The sequence below is a fragment of the Peromyscus leucopus genome, chromosome 7 (assembly GCF_004664715.2).
Source record: "Peromyscus leucopus breed LL Stock chromosome 7, UCI_PerLeu_2.1, whole genome shotgun sequence".
In the NCBI taxonomy this organism is placed as follows: Eukaryota; Metazoa; Chordata; class Mammalia; order Rodentia; family Cricetidae; genus Peromyscus; species Peromyscus leucopus.
The window spans coordinates 16,301,542-16,315,000 of NC_051069.1; the positions used below are offsets into that span (position 1 = coordinate 16,301,542).

The 13,459-nt window shown below is 54.0% G+C and overlaps 1 long non-coding RNA gene across 1 annotated transcript in view; it reads left to right on the top strand.

The window, feature by feature from the left end:
• LOC119088318 overlaps window positions 1-13,459 on the top strand; it is a 148,366-nt gene that overhangs the window by 73,841 nt on the left and 61,066 nt on the right. The gene's annotated exons all lie outside the window — the stretch shown is intronic.

Consider the following 13,459-nt stretch of genomic DNA (forward strand, 5'->3'; position numbering starts at 1 on the left):
CAGGGCAGACACGTGGCTGAGTCCCTGTCCGGACCCCAGGACACACTTGCAGACGTTGGGTTTTAATTTCCCTTCAGAGCCCGAGTGTGTCTGCTGAAGTCAGCCTGGCCCCCACACGGTAAGCCAGCAGGAGAGGGTACGGAGTATGGTAACTCCCGAGCCTGGCAGGGCTGACTAAGGTCATGAGCTGAGGGCCAAGTTTCACACCTCTCTGTGACCCGACCCCTCCATTTTCTGGTGGGTCAAAGGGGACTTCTGAAAATTGGTCCTCCTGGATGTGACTCTGTGTAGAGAGGGCCATGCACACAGTTGGTGCTCAATAAACAGTAAAACACACACACCAGTTGCTAAGCAACCTGAGGTGTGGGGAGAGAGTGACGACGACCTGCTGACCTGCGGGTCAGGGAAAGCCAGCCTTCTGTAGCTGAGCCCTCTGCCAGGGCCTCTAGAACAGAGACTCGCTCTGTGGAGGGATCCAGGCTGCCTGCCTGGAGGAGGGGCAGTAATTGTTACTAATTTGTATGCTCAATCACCTCTTTTTAAGTCTTCAAGAAACCTTTCCAGACTTTAATTAGCTCATTCGTCTTAGCAACAACAATCTCGGGAAGGAGCAGTCTGTTCCTTTCTTAGAGGTGGGGGAGCCAAAGCTGTGGGTAGGGACGGAACCCAGTGGTGAGGTAGGCTGTAGCCTGGGTCCCTACTCCTGGCTCGGAGCCACTGGGTGTGTGGGAGTTGGGGTTGTCAGATCCTAGAGAGAGTGAGCATGTACAAGGGACCAGACCACAGCCATCAGGGCACTTCTGTCCTTCATGGATGTGGCCTGCTTGTCTCTCCTCTGCATGTGGACCCTGCCAGCCCCTCCTGTGGTAGTGTGCCTCCTCTGACAGGCCACTTTGGCCTATCTTGCTTGCTAAGCCACCCTTGGTGTCCCTTCCTAGGGTGGCTGAACAGCCCCGGCCCTGCTCAGTTGGGTGTACTCAAGCTATCGGTACTTGTCCCAGGTAGGGTTCTGGTGGTGGTCACTATTTATGAGGAAGGATGGAAATGGGCAGGGAGGCCACTTGAGGAGCCCACAGATGTGTGGGATTCGGAAAGCATGGATGCTGTGTGGGGCCAGGGAGCAGGGAACAGGCGGGGTCGAGTCTACAGGGCTGTCAATATGGCTGGCCCCGCGAGACCTCTGAGACAGAGACGACCGCATGCTGGATAGAGCCCAAGTGAGCATGTGTGTGAGAGAGCGCTGAGGGAAGCCTGGGAAGAGGTACTGTGGGAACCCAGGAGTGGTTACATCGGCATCAGCTAGGGCAAGAAGAAGTGTGGGGCACGTGGGGGGTGTGGCCTCCCTCTGCAGTCAAGGCTGGGCCAGAGTTGTGCCAGGCTCGGACAGTGCTCTGCCTTGGCAAAGCCCCGCAGGTTCCACAGGTGGACACCTGTCTGAGGGGACCAGACAGATTGGAGGGTTTTGACAAAGGGGGTTTGATACAGCCAGCTGAGCCCAGGAGGCTGAGTGACAGGAAGTTCAGGCGGCGGGGTGGCTGGCACTCTCGACCTCGTCCTTGCGGCATGGCTTTCCTGGCCCGACTCTGTGTGAGTCTGAGCTACTGACCTGAGGTGGAGTCACATTCCCTGCTTGAACAGGAACAGAGCAGCGGAGGAGGGTGTCAGGCCAGTGCAGCTACATTTTTAACTTTAAAAGCTTATTCTGTGTCTGCTTCAAATGCTGCTTTCTTTTTTTGGTTTTTTTTTTACCTCAGTTCCCCCATCCCAGCAGGGAGACCCATTGTCCTTTCCTGACAGGCCTCTAGCACTGGGCTTTTCCAAGGTCCGGGGTTGGGGGTGGGGGTGGAGGGGCATCTGAGCTGCACAGCCCAGAGGGGAGCCCTCAGCCTCCGGGCCTGACTACCTGGCTTCATACTGTTACCACTTCGAAGCTGGGTGACCTTGGGTGTGTTTCCTAGAGTCTCTGTGCATCAGCGTCCCACGAGGGATCTTCTATGATCTGGGTCTCTGCACAGACCTGCTGTCACCGCCAGCCTTGGTGGCTGTGGCTCCCTTCAATGGGTGGGCAGCAGAGTCAGTTCAGGAAGAAGTGAGTGATGTGTCCATCTTCACCCTGGGTACCACGGTTTGGGTAGGAAGGAGACTCTTGCCTCTCTGCCTTCCTCTTGGTGTCACTTGCTCAGAAGCTTCCAGAAGCAGTGCTAAGCAAGAGGCGCATGGTGTAAGGTTGAGCAGCACTTGTCCTTTCAGAGACAGGTGTCCTCAGCCAACAGGTAGAGGTGATACAAAAGGGTGGAGTCTGACGGCAAGATGAAGAGACTCCTTTTCCTGGGTACAGAGGGGTGTCCCTGGTGATACTGAGGTGGGGCTGAGGGGTCTGACCCACAGAGGAGAGAGAAGAGGGAGCAAGAAGGACACATTTCATATACCACCCAGCCTAGGCTCTTCACACAGCGTCTGTTCCTCGTGCGTGCGGTAAGGGTTTCCCACATGCAGAGTACGGTGCCGTATGGGGAAGGTGCTAACCCCAGGGGCAAAGGGCATTGAAGCCATTCAGGTCCTGTGCTTCAGGACCCCAGGAACAAAGACAGTTTTCACTTCTGGCTCTAGGTGTCCCGGATAGTTACCTGCATGGGTGGGGATGGACCGACGTGTGTGTTGGGGGGAGATGCTGATCCCCCGCAGCAGGAAGCCCTGAGCAGTGGGCACCTTTTTTCCATTTTCTACAGTGTGAGCCCTGGGTAGTTCTCACAGCCTAGCCTGGTACTTGGATCCTGAGTGCTTTCCCTGTACCTGGCTCCTCATTCTGCCCAGGCCCTCGCCATGTGTCTCCCACGAGGGAGAGGTACCCTGGAGAGGCAGGAAGATGCTGTAGGATAATAGACGTTATCATGGCAGTGTACGTTGAGTGTGGCCAAGCATCCTTCCCTGTCTCCTTCATTCTGCAGCAGAGGAAATTCAGACCAGAGGAGTAGAGTGACTGGCCCAAAGTCACACAGCTGACCTGGGTGGGGGGGATGGGGCCCCCCACTGCAGTTCAGGTCTGGTTTTGCTCTCTGGACAGACAGTCCCTGGAGTCGCTAATGAGAGAGGACCAACCTTACCCCAGCCACCTTTTCCATTTCTGCTGTGGCCAGGCTCCAGAGAAGTACCAGACAACCATTATGTTAGCTCCCCTGCTACAGGCCCTTTCTGACCCATGTTACAGATGTGGAAGCTGAGGCCAGGAATGGACTCAGGCTCTTCTGAAGTTAGTCTGTCACTTCTCCTCTTGACTCCAGAGAATCTGGTGACAGTCTGGCCAGTCCTCCCACTGCTACAAGTGGAGTATATGTGTCCCACTTTCCCCAGGCCTGGGGACCCACCTCTGTAACTGGAGAGAAAAGGGAACCAGGCTGTGTAAACAGGCAGAGGCAGGGTTAGTCTCTGCACTCAGGAGAGATGCAGGGCCATTCATTCTCACATCCTTTCTGCTGTCTGAACCACCAAGGTGACATGGGTAGCTGCTGAGAACCTGGCCTGTGCAGGCAGTTGTGTGCCCTCACACAAATGTACAATTCGAAGTCTCTGTCTCAGTGTCTGCATCTAAAAGGGAGGATGGTAATAGTCCTCACTTTGCAGGGCTGCTAGAAGATTGTTAGTCAACTTAGGGAAGCAGTAACAGAATGCCAGAGACTAGGTAACGTGTGCCTCTGTGTCTGTCTGTCTCTGTCTCTGTCTCTGTCTCTCTCTGGTGTCCATATAGGTATATGTACTCTTGTACATGTCCATATAGGTATATGCACTTTATACATGTCCGTATAGGTATATGCACTCTATCTGTACATGTGGAGTCCAGAGTTCAATGCCAGGTGCATTCCTTGATCACTCTCTATGTTTTTGTTTTGTTTGTTAGTTTGTTTGTTTTTTGAGACAGGTTTCTCCTGAACCTGGAGCTATTTTAGCTGGGCTAGCTAGTTACCAGGCTCCTGGGATCCGCCTCTCTCTCTCCTCTTGGAGTTACAAACACCATGTCTGGCTTTCACTTGGGTACCGTGGACCCAAACTCAGGTCCTGATGCTCGCACAGCAAGCTCTTTATTCATTGAGCCATCTCCCCAGTCTGCCAGGCTGGGTTATTTATTTATCAAGAGACAGTTGCGTCAGTTAGCATGGGCCTGTAATCATAGCAGCTTAGAGGCTGAGGCAGGAGGATCATGAGTTGAAAGCCTGAGTGAGTACAGGTCAGCCTGGGCAACTTATTGTCTCAAAATAAAATAATATTAAAAGGACTGTGGATATAGATCAGTAGATGAGTGCTTATTTATCATGTATGAGAGCCCTAGGTTAATTCCCAGCACCAAAAAAGGAAGAAAAATCTATTTTCTGTAGTTCTGGAGGCTAGGATGTCAAAACTGAAGGGGCTTGGAGACTGGAGATATAGTTCAGGGGCAGATTACTTGCCTAGCATCTGGATTTAATTTCTAGAATAAAAACAACAACACGCACACCCGAGATGGGTTCTTCTGCTATTGCCGGACAGAGCGATCCAGAGAGGCACGCGCTCCTGACTGTGACGGCTCTGAAAGGTTCTGATTCTGCACTGTTGCTTCGGGCATCGTTGCCAACACAGGAACTTCAGGGACTCCCCCAAGTCACAGCATTCCCTTCTGGTTCCCCAAATCCATGCTTTTCTTATATGAACAGTACATTTCCCCCATCCCATGAACCCCAACTCGTTCCCATGTCACCTCCAAAGTGGAAAGCCCAGAGTGTCCCTTGAGTCAGATAAGGACAAGCAAGACACAGGGAATAACCCACTCTGAGGCAGCATCTTCCAGCCCTGGGAAGATCAAGCAAGCGACCCACTTGCAAAGCACTGTGAGGGCCAGGCCTCGAATGGACAGACACGACATCACCAAATGGAGAAACGAACACAAAGAAGCAACTGGTCCCAAGCAAGTCCAAAAGCCACCAGGAAATCATCCTTCCATTTTCAAGCTGGTTAGTCATCTCCGTTGATGTCACTTGCCACACCCTAACTAAGCCGGGGCAGGGGTTGGGCCTCCAGAGCTTCAGGCAGCCTTGTCTGGATAGCTTTGCTCCAACCAGCCAGCCACCCTCGTGGGTAGGTGTCTCATGTCTGTGGCTCTCCAGGTTGGGGCTGGCTGCACTCTAGAGGTCCTTTGGTCCTAGGTGGTTGGAAGCTGCCTCTCTGCCTCGTCTTCTCTAGGCGTTACTCAAATTGGAGCTCCCCGGGGGCTTTACCTTGTGACAGATCTCTGCCTGGGAACCCAAGGCTTTGGCATTCTACATGGATATTGCCAAAGCTTATGTCTTGTACCTTCTGGAGTGGCGGGCTGAGGCACACCTGGGTCCCCTGGGGACCTGACTGGGAGAGTCATCAGGTGTGTGCTGATATTTGGGTAGGTGGGTCCTGAGGTGGTGCAGGGCTGTGATTGCTGGAGCACCTCTCTGGAAATGTCACTCTCATGGTCCCCATTGTCTCCAGGAGCAGGTCTCCCGTGCCCTAACAGCCTCACATAGTCCCTGGGCCCTGCCCTCAGCCCTGTCTCCCAAACGTGCTTTCCTGCTCTCCATCTGCCAGGTTGAAGTCTCAGGTGTACTCCTGCCTCCCTCTGGACGCTCAGTCCCTCTTCCCACCACCTCTTTCTTCCTGCGTTCTGCAGCATGATCCAGCAGACACCAGGCAGAGCCCTGAGTGCTTTGGTGCCCTTATTTCTGCTGAATATCAGAGTCCATTGTCCTTAGGTCCACTTCCCACAAAGTCCTGGGACACAGACACAGCACAAGTCCTTACTGTAACCTGGGGACCTTTTCCCTGGTCCCAGAACCTCCTTCCCCGTTCCCTCTGAGATCCCATCAGAATGGTCCTTCCCGTTCTGATGTGCTACACATTCTGCAGCACGCAGCTCCATTCCGCTCTCCGCCTTCTGTTCTCTCTTCCTGTTCATGAAGGCCTTTCCTGGCCTCTTCCTCTAAACCCTTGTAGCCTTTCTTCACCTCCAGTCGCTGTCTCATCTCAGCACTGTCTGGGCAACACCCCACCTTGCTGGCACTGTCTGCCTTGGTCCATTTAGTGACATGGTTCCAGAGTCATTCAGCAAGAGAAGAAGCTTATGCCTTACGTTTCTAGAGGTTGGAAGCCTAAGGTGGGAGGGGCTGTGCCTGAGGGGGGGGGCCCTTGCGGCCTCATCCATCGTGCACAGGGGAGTGCGCAAATGGCTCCGTATATGTCATATGCACGCGGTGAGCTCGGAGCTTTGAGGGCTACAGAATATCCTACAGTGGGAGCAGGGATCCTCCTGGCTCCTTTGGGTAACCGGACATGGAGCCTGCTATACCTTCCTGCCATCCACCCCGACTCTTGCCCAATATACCAGCCCTGGATTTTATATTACCTGACCCAGCAGCTGCCAGTGCATCTGGGGTGGGGGTGGAGAACTAACAGCTTCTGTATTTAATAGTTGTGTGTTTAGGGATATACGTACATGGGTGAGGGCGTACTTGCCCGTGTATGAACACGTGAAGGCCGGAGGTCTACCCTGCATATCTTCCTCTGTTGTTCTCTACCATATTGTTTCAGACAGCGTCTCTCACTGAGAACTTGGAGCTCACCATTTTGGCCAGACTGGCTGGCCAGGGATCCCCTAGGATCTAACCTGTCTCTGTGACCATCGCTAGTGCTGGAGTTACAGGCATGTACCACCATACCCAGCTTTTATGTGGGTGCCGTGGATCCAAACTCAGGTCTTCATGCTTATGCAATAAGCACTTGGCCCACTATCCCCACAAACTTAGTAATATTTTTACCCATTTTATGCCACTGTGTGTTTGTGAAGGTTTCCAAGCACACGTGTGATAATGCAAAGATAGATGCAGTCTGCGGTAGAGAAGAACAGACTGTAACAGAGGAGACGTCGGAACATGGACTCACGGAGCAGGGTGCTGGCTGTGGTTCTTGGCGGCCAGGGTGAAAAGGGCAATAGGAGTTACGTGTTTGTGTTGCCCACAAGAGAAGAACGGCACAGAGACCCTAGGAAGGATGGGCTTCCTAGGAAGAAGGGCTACTGGGGTTAGGGACATGGCAAGTGATTGCCAGCCCCGCTCTGCTGACCACCCTGGCAGCCTGAGCTGTGGAGAGGGAGGCGTGTGTTGCAGCTTGGGGTGGGGACGGGTCACTGGGAGTCCTTGGTTGGAGCTGGGCAGAGGCCTATGTGGTGCTTTGTGATCTAGTCACCGGCACTGGAGGGTGTGGTGAGAAGTGGCAGAGCAGGTACCCTCTGGAGTTCTGGCCTGCTCCAGGAAGGAGGAAGTTCTTTGTGCACAGGGTACCCTGCCCCAGGCAGAGGCCATCTGACCAAAGGAGTGGGCGGGCCTTAGCTCCCAGCTCCCTTGTCCCTGACTCTGGCTTGCCCATCTGTAGCTTGGACCTGAGCCAGCTTTTCTACTTTCCTCCCTTCGTCGAGAACTCTGCTCTCCTCACAGCCTGGGTCTGGCCTCCAGGCTCCTACCAGAGCTGGCTCAGCCTTCTCTGTGTCCAGCTCCGCAGGTGCTCAGGGCCTGGGTGAGCCAGCTCTACGACCCCACTGGTACTGAGCCCCTCTAAGGTTGGTGGACACCCCCCCCACTTCTATCCAGTGCCACCTGGTGTGTGTGTGTGTGTGTGTGTGTGTGTGTGTGTGTGTGTGTGTGTGTGTGTAAGCCTTTCAAGGAAAGAGGGGCAAGGACAAAGCGAGCCGACCACCAGCACCATAGTGGGTGGGCTTCCCCGTATTCAGAATGCCTTCCACATGCTTGGCCAAGACCAGACCTCGAAACAGCCCTGTAAACTAGGACAGCAGTGCATAGCAACAGTAACAACAGAAGCGTCCAAGCTTCTGCTGTGTGCCAGGTGCTGTTCTGAGCATTTCACAGATATTTATTGGTTGGATCCTCACCACACCCTGTGAGCTGTTATTACAGATGCACAGAGAGGTGAAGGAACTTACCTGAAATTTAACCATCTGTAAAGGGCAGAGTAGGGGTTTGAAACCGAGTAGTCTGGACTCAGTGGAAAGGGAAAGGGAGGGGGCCCACTTCTTATGACGTCCTGGTCCTTTTTATAGCTGGCTGATCTCCTTTAGTTTGGGAGAAGCACAATGCCTTCAAGGTTCCTCCATTTTGTGGCATATGACATGATTTTCTTCCTTTTTAAAAGATGAATACTATTCCATCCTATGGGCACACCCACGGCTTATCTGCTCATGGGGGATAGACTTCCTGCCCGCCTCCCCAATGCTGGAGTTACAGTCATGCACCACCACACCCAGCTTTTATGTGGGTGCCGAGGATAAGTAAACACCAGTGGGCAAATGTCTCTTTAACATCCTCTCTTAGTTCTTTTGGATATCTAACCAGAGGTGGGATTGCTGGTTCTTTCGATAATTTTGTTTTCAAATTTTGAAGGCACAATCCCTCTGTTGCTTCCCAGCTGCCTGCGCTAATCTACATTCCCGCCAGCAGTGTGCAAAGTTTGAATTTCACCACATCCTCATCAGCTCTTGGCTGGCAATCTCCTCTTCTATCACCACTGGGTTTTTTGTTTGTTTGTTTGTTTCTCCCCCAAGACAGGGTTTCTCTGCATAGCCCTGACTATCCTGAAACTCGCTCTGTAGACCAGGCTGCCTCTGCCTTCTGGATGCTGGTGTTAAAGGCATGGACCATCATTCCCAGTGGTCTATCATCACTTTAAAAAATGCTATTTGTTATTGTGTATGTATGTGTATGCCTGCATGCTTGTGCAAGTGTGTGTGTGTGTGTGTGTGTGTTGTGAGCACACATACCATGGTACTCGTGTTGAGGTCAGAGGACGATTCTGTGGAGTCAGTGATCTTCCCCTTTCATGTCGATTCCCGGGGCTGAGCTCAGCTTGCCAGGCTGGCAAAGCAAGGACCTTCACCCTCTGAGCCACTTGCCTGGACATCACTGCTTCTTTTGTTTCTTTGGGTTTGTTTGTTTGATGTCAGAAGAAGTTCTCATGTGACACAGGCTGGCCTTGAACTTGCCATGTTTCGGAAGATGAATTGAACTCGGGATCCTCCTGCTTCTACCTCCCACTTCTGGATTGACTGATATGGGCTGCCACGCCCTCCACGACCACAACACTCACCACATCTAGCTCTTTTCTTCCTTTTCCGAGTAGCGGCTTTTAGTGTCATATCCAAGTTACCACCCAATCCAACTCGTAAATCTCGATCTGCTGTCTTCTGGGAGCTTCTGGTCATGTGTTTAGGCCTTTCAACCATTTTCAGGGGCTATCAGTGCTTGTTCATTCCTTTTCATACAGTCTCCGTGGATCTCAGTCCCTTCCTGAGGACAAGGCCATGTCATTCGGTGGCTGTTGTTCTGGCCCCGAGTTCCTCCTTCCCAGGGCAGTCATGGCTCACAGCCCACTAGGATGGTGTGAGCACCGCAAGGGGACAGCCTTCTCCTAGTCCCAAATGTCCACTGCCATGGGTGTGGTCAGAAGCTCTGTGACAGGGTAGAGGCTTTGGGAGTTTTTATGTGGGACCAGCAGCCCAGAATCAACTGGACACTTGAAATAATGCTTCACTGAGCACTTTGGGGCTCTGGCTGAAGTCATATGGCGGCGCAGAGTCCCCCACACACCATTGAGAGGTGGCTGGCTTTCATCTTGGTGATCAGCCAAGTCTCGCAAACCAAGGGGAACTTTGTAGTGAGCAGAATGGTCTGTACTTGGGCTCAAAGGCTGGGGGTGGGGGTGGGGGTGGGGCAGGGCAGGTGGATGGCCACTGGCGTTCCTTAGCTGGGCCGTGCCAGAACTGCCAGGTTGGCGCTCTCAGGCCATTGGCCATGATCAGGAAGTTTCCAGCCAGCTGTTCAACACAGGAGTCCATGCTGCACTGGAATCCTGGCTTTCCCAGCTCTGGCAGGCAGACTCCTCTCTGAGAAACGGGGCTCCCGGGCTCCGCCCATCACTTTCTGTGTGACCTGGGCAGGCCTGTCCTTGCCGTGGTCTTCAGTGTCTCCACCTGTAAATAAATGAGCATGGTTCCCTTAGGTGTAAGGGTTAGACAAGATGGTGTACTCAAATCTGCACAGATGGGAAACTGACACCCCCCAAGTGCACAAGTCCCTGTTCCGCTCGGGACCCGTGACAGGAAGCTGGTGGAGCTCCCTGGACCTACCTCTGGGGGACCACACTCAAGCCAGCTCCGGATATCCCGGAGCAACCCAAAGGTTGCTCATGAGGACGTGGTTGTGGGGTGGGTCCCTGTGCCATGAAACTCCACATAGTCAGGGCCATCTATAAGGGAGGCTCCCAAGGAGACCCAGACCTCCAGCTCAACTCTGCCCCAATGGACCACAAGGACCTACCTACCATCAACCTAATATCTGCCGTTCGGGAGGCCCTGGGCATCTTGGAGACCTGCCTGGATGGGCTGTGGTAGGAGGCAGAAGCTTGGCCACAGGACAGTCACCTTGAGTGGGGCTCTGGCCAAGGGGGTGACTTGGAAACTTGGGGACCTCTTCTTAGTTAGAGACGCCCACCTTCAGGGACATTATGAGCTTGCCTTATAGCTCTACAGTTGCCTGTGCTGGCCTCACCCTTACTTTAGAGGTGACACAGGAAGGCTCCCTTAGGCCAGTCCCAGCTTCTGGCTTTCCCACGGAAATGACAGGGACCAGACAGACACATTTGAGATGTTCTGGATGTAAGCGATGCCTTCCGCTAAGGAGGCCGGAGGATGGGAGGGCTCCCAGAGCAGAGGAGGCCGGGTTCATTGGCCAGCCAGCTGAGGTCTCTTGCCCACTTCAACCTCTTGCCTGTCCTCCCTGAATCGAGCCTCTTGGATACTCCAGGCCTCCCAAGAAGGGGTCAGTCAGCAGGGAGACAGCAGCCTCGTGTGTGCCCGAGGATGCTGGCAGAGTTGAGTGTCTGTGGAAGCCGGCGGCACCGAGCAAGCACATGGTGGCTGGACCGGAGGATGGGACCTCCCCTTCCCCCTCGGCTCCGGCTCAGGGCCGCGAGTGGGAGAAGCCCTGGGCAGCTGGGTTTTGTGCCCACTATATATAGCCGGGCTCAGACACGCACAGCGGCTATTTCTGTGTTCCTCCTCCTACTGAGGCAGGGGGAGGGGAAAGAAAGTAGTCCATCTAAAAATATAACCGGGAAAAATATCACAGCGCTGAGCCGCACCCGAGATCTGTCTCCTTCTCTCGCCTCCGCCCCCGCGCCCCTTCTTACCTCACTGTTGCCTTGAGGGCGCCATCAGGCTCTGGCTCCTCCTCACCCTGTCGCAGCTTCCTGGTGCCCAGCGGGTGGGACTGGAGCTGGAGAAACTGAGGCCCAGAGAGATTTGGCTCCAGTAGGGGGTCCACAGGTTCTGAGCCTAATCTTTCCTGGCCCCTTATGATGCCCCAGAGACTCAGTCTGCTGGCTTTGGCCTCAGAGGGCTGGCGTCATGGCTCTGCTCTAAGCCTCAGTTTCCCCCGAACAAGGAAGAGTGAGCCTCTTTGTAGCAGATAAGTGAGGATGGGAGTTTAACAAGGGGCCAGGAGCAGCAAAGCATGCCAGACCCCGTCCCAGGCATCATGACTACCCCGGTATTCCCCGCCTCCCTCCTGGTCACAGAATCCCACTCACTCTGGGAGCTTCTCAAGGACAGGACCCGTCAGCCCAGGCCCGTGCACGAGTACCCAGAAGTGCAGTGACCACCGTGGCGTTCAGTAGACAGCAACAGTTGTTGGGGGGTCACAGTTGCCCAGAAAGGCAGGGGTGAGAGGTTACCCCAAGCAGCCTCAGGCTGTGCCCTGTTGTATGGCTGTGTGTCTGTCACCCATAACCTCCTCGGGGAGGCTCAGAAATGGAAGCAAAGGTTCCTGGGTAGCGCAGCCGAAGTGGTAGGTCTAGAAAAGCCACACAGACAGTCTGGGCTCCCAAGTGGGCAGGTGGAGGACGCCTCCCCTATGGTTTCCCCTTCTCTGCATGTGGGAGCCTTCCTTGGGTCTGGGAAAGCTCCCTCACAGAACCCTTCCCGAGGCCATGAGTGTTGATGCTTCTGCTCTCTGCTCTTGCCCTGGGAGGCTGGACTGAGCCCACAGGATGCACCCTGCCGTATTGAGGACCACTGGGTATCCACACAGTGGTCGATGTGGAAATGGCCTGCAGCTCAAGGGCAAGCCAGTATACTAACCCCGCACTCCCAGCAATGAGCATCAGCTCAGGGCTAGTGGGCTTCGACCACACTTGCTCACCAGCCTCTACCACCAGACTACATTTCTGCCACAAATATCTCAGGGTACATCATTAAAAGACTTTTTTTTTAATGGAAAAAAAATGGTGGCTCACGCCTTTAATCCCAGCTCTCGGGAGGAAGAGGCAGACAGATCTCTGTGAGTTTGAGGCCAGCCTGGTCTATAGAGTGAATTCCAGGCCAACCATGGAATTGAGATTCTGTCTGAAAAAACAAAACAACAACAACAAAAACCCCCAGCAACAACAGAACAGTTTTTACATTTTAAAAATCAAATATTACCCAGTATGTGTTACTTGATTTACTCTTCAAATATCCTTGAAATAGGAGTTAGCATTTCCAGTCTATAGACGAGGAAACTAGAGGCCCAGAGAGGTTTGGCGTCTGGCCCTTGGTCACACAGCTGCTAAGTGTCCAACTAAAGATGTGCTCATGGGCCACCAAGCTACAAAACCAATGCTCTGTTACCTTCTCTCCACCAGTCAGGGTGCTGGCCTGCCTCCTGCACTCCCCAAGAGTTGCCCTGGGTGGGCTCGGAGCACACTTTTGCTCTTGGGCCCACCGACAGCGGGGTACAGCGGGGCTCAGCATGGCTGTGTGGCGCTAAGACTGCGCTTGAGGTGGCTGTGCCACGCAGCGTGAGCCGTCTTCTCCGGCCAGTGCTGAGCTTTGCGGAGGCATTAACAAGCCGTTTAAAAAGCGCTGACAACACACTTTGCGGCCTCCTGTTTAAGACGTACTAAAAAATAAGCACCTTTCCGGGGAGGAAGCTGCAGCGCTGTAGGTGAAATATGGCCACGGTGTCACCTGCGAACGTGTTAGTTACCCTGATGCTGCGGGGCGGAGGGGGGGGTAGGGGGTGGGGGATGGGGGGGTGGCAGTGGGATCAGACAGCACCCAGCTTCACCCTTCCTTGGTGGCCTCGGAAGGTGCCAGGTGCTTGGTGAGCCGGTGGAGCCACGGGCTCTGCCAGGGGAAGTGGGGGGAGGTCTGCAGCTTTGGGGGATTTTATGGCTGTGGGATGCAGAGGAGATTAACGGGCTGCAGGCTGTTCCTTTCCCAGATGGAGACGCTGAGGCCCAGAGGGGTGAAAATCCAAACTTCTGATTGTCCTAAAAGCAGCCCCAAGCCTAGCCCGAGGCCAAGGGGCTCTGGAGTGGCGCCCGTGCCTCCCTCCTGCTCTTCATTCCAGTTCAGACA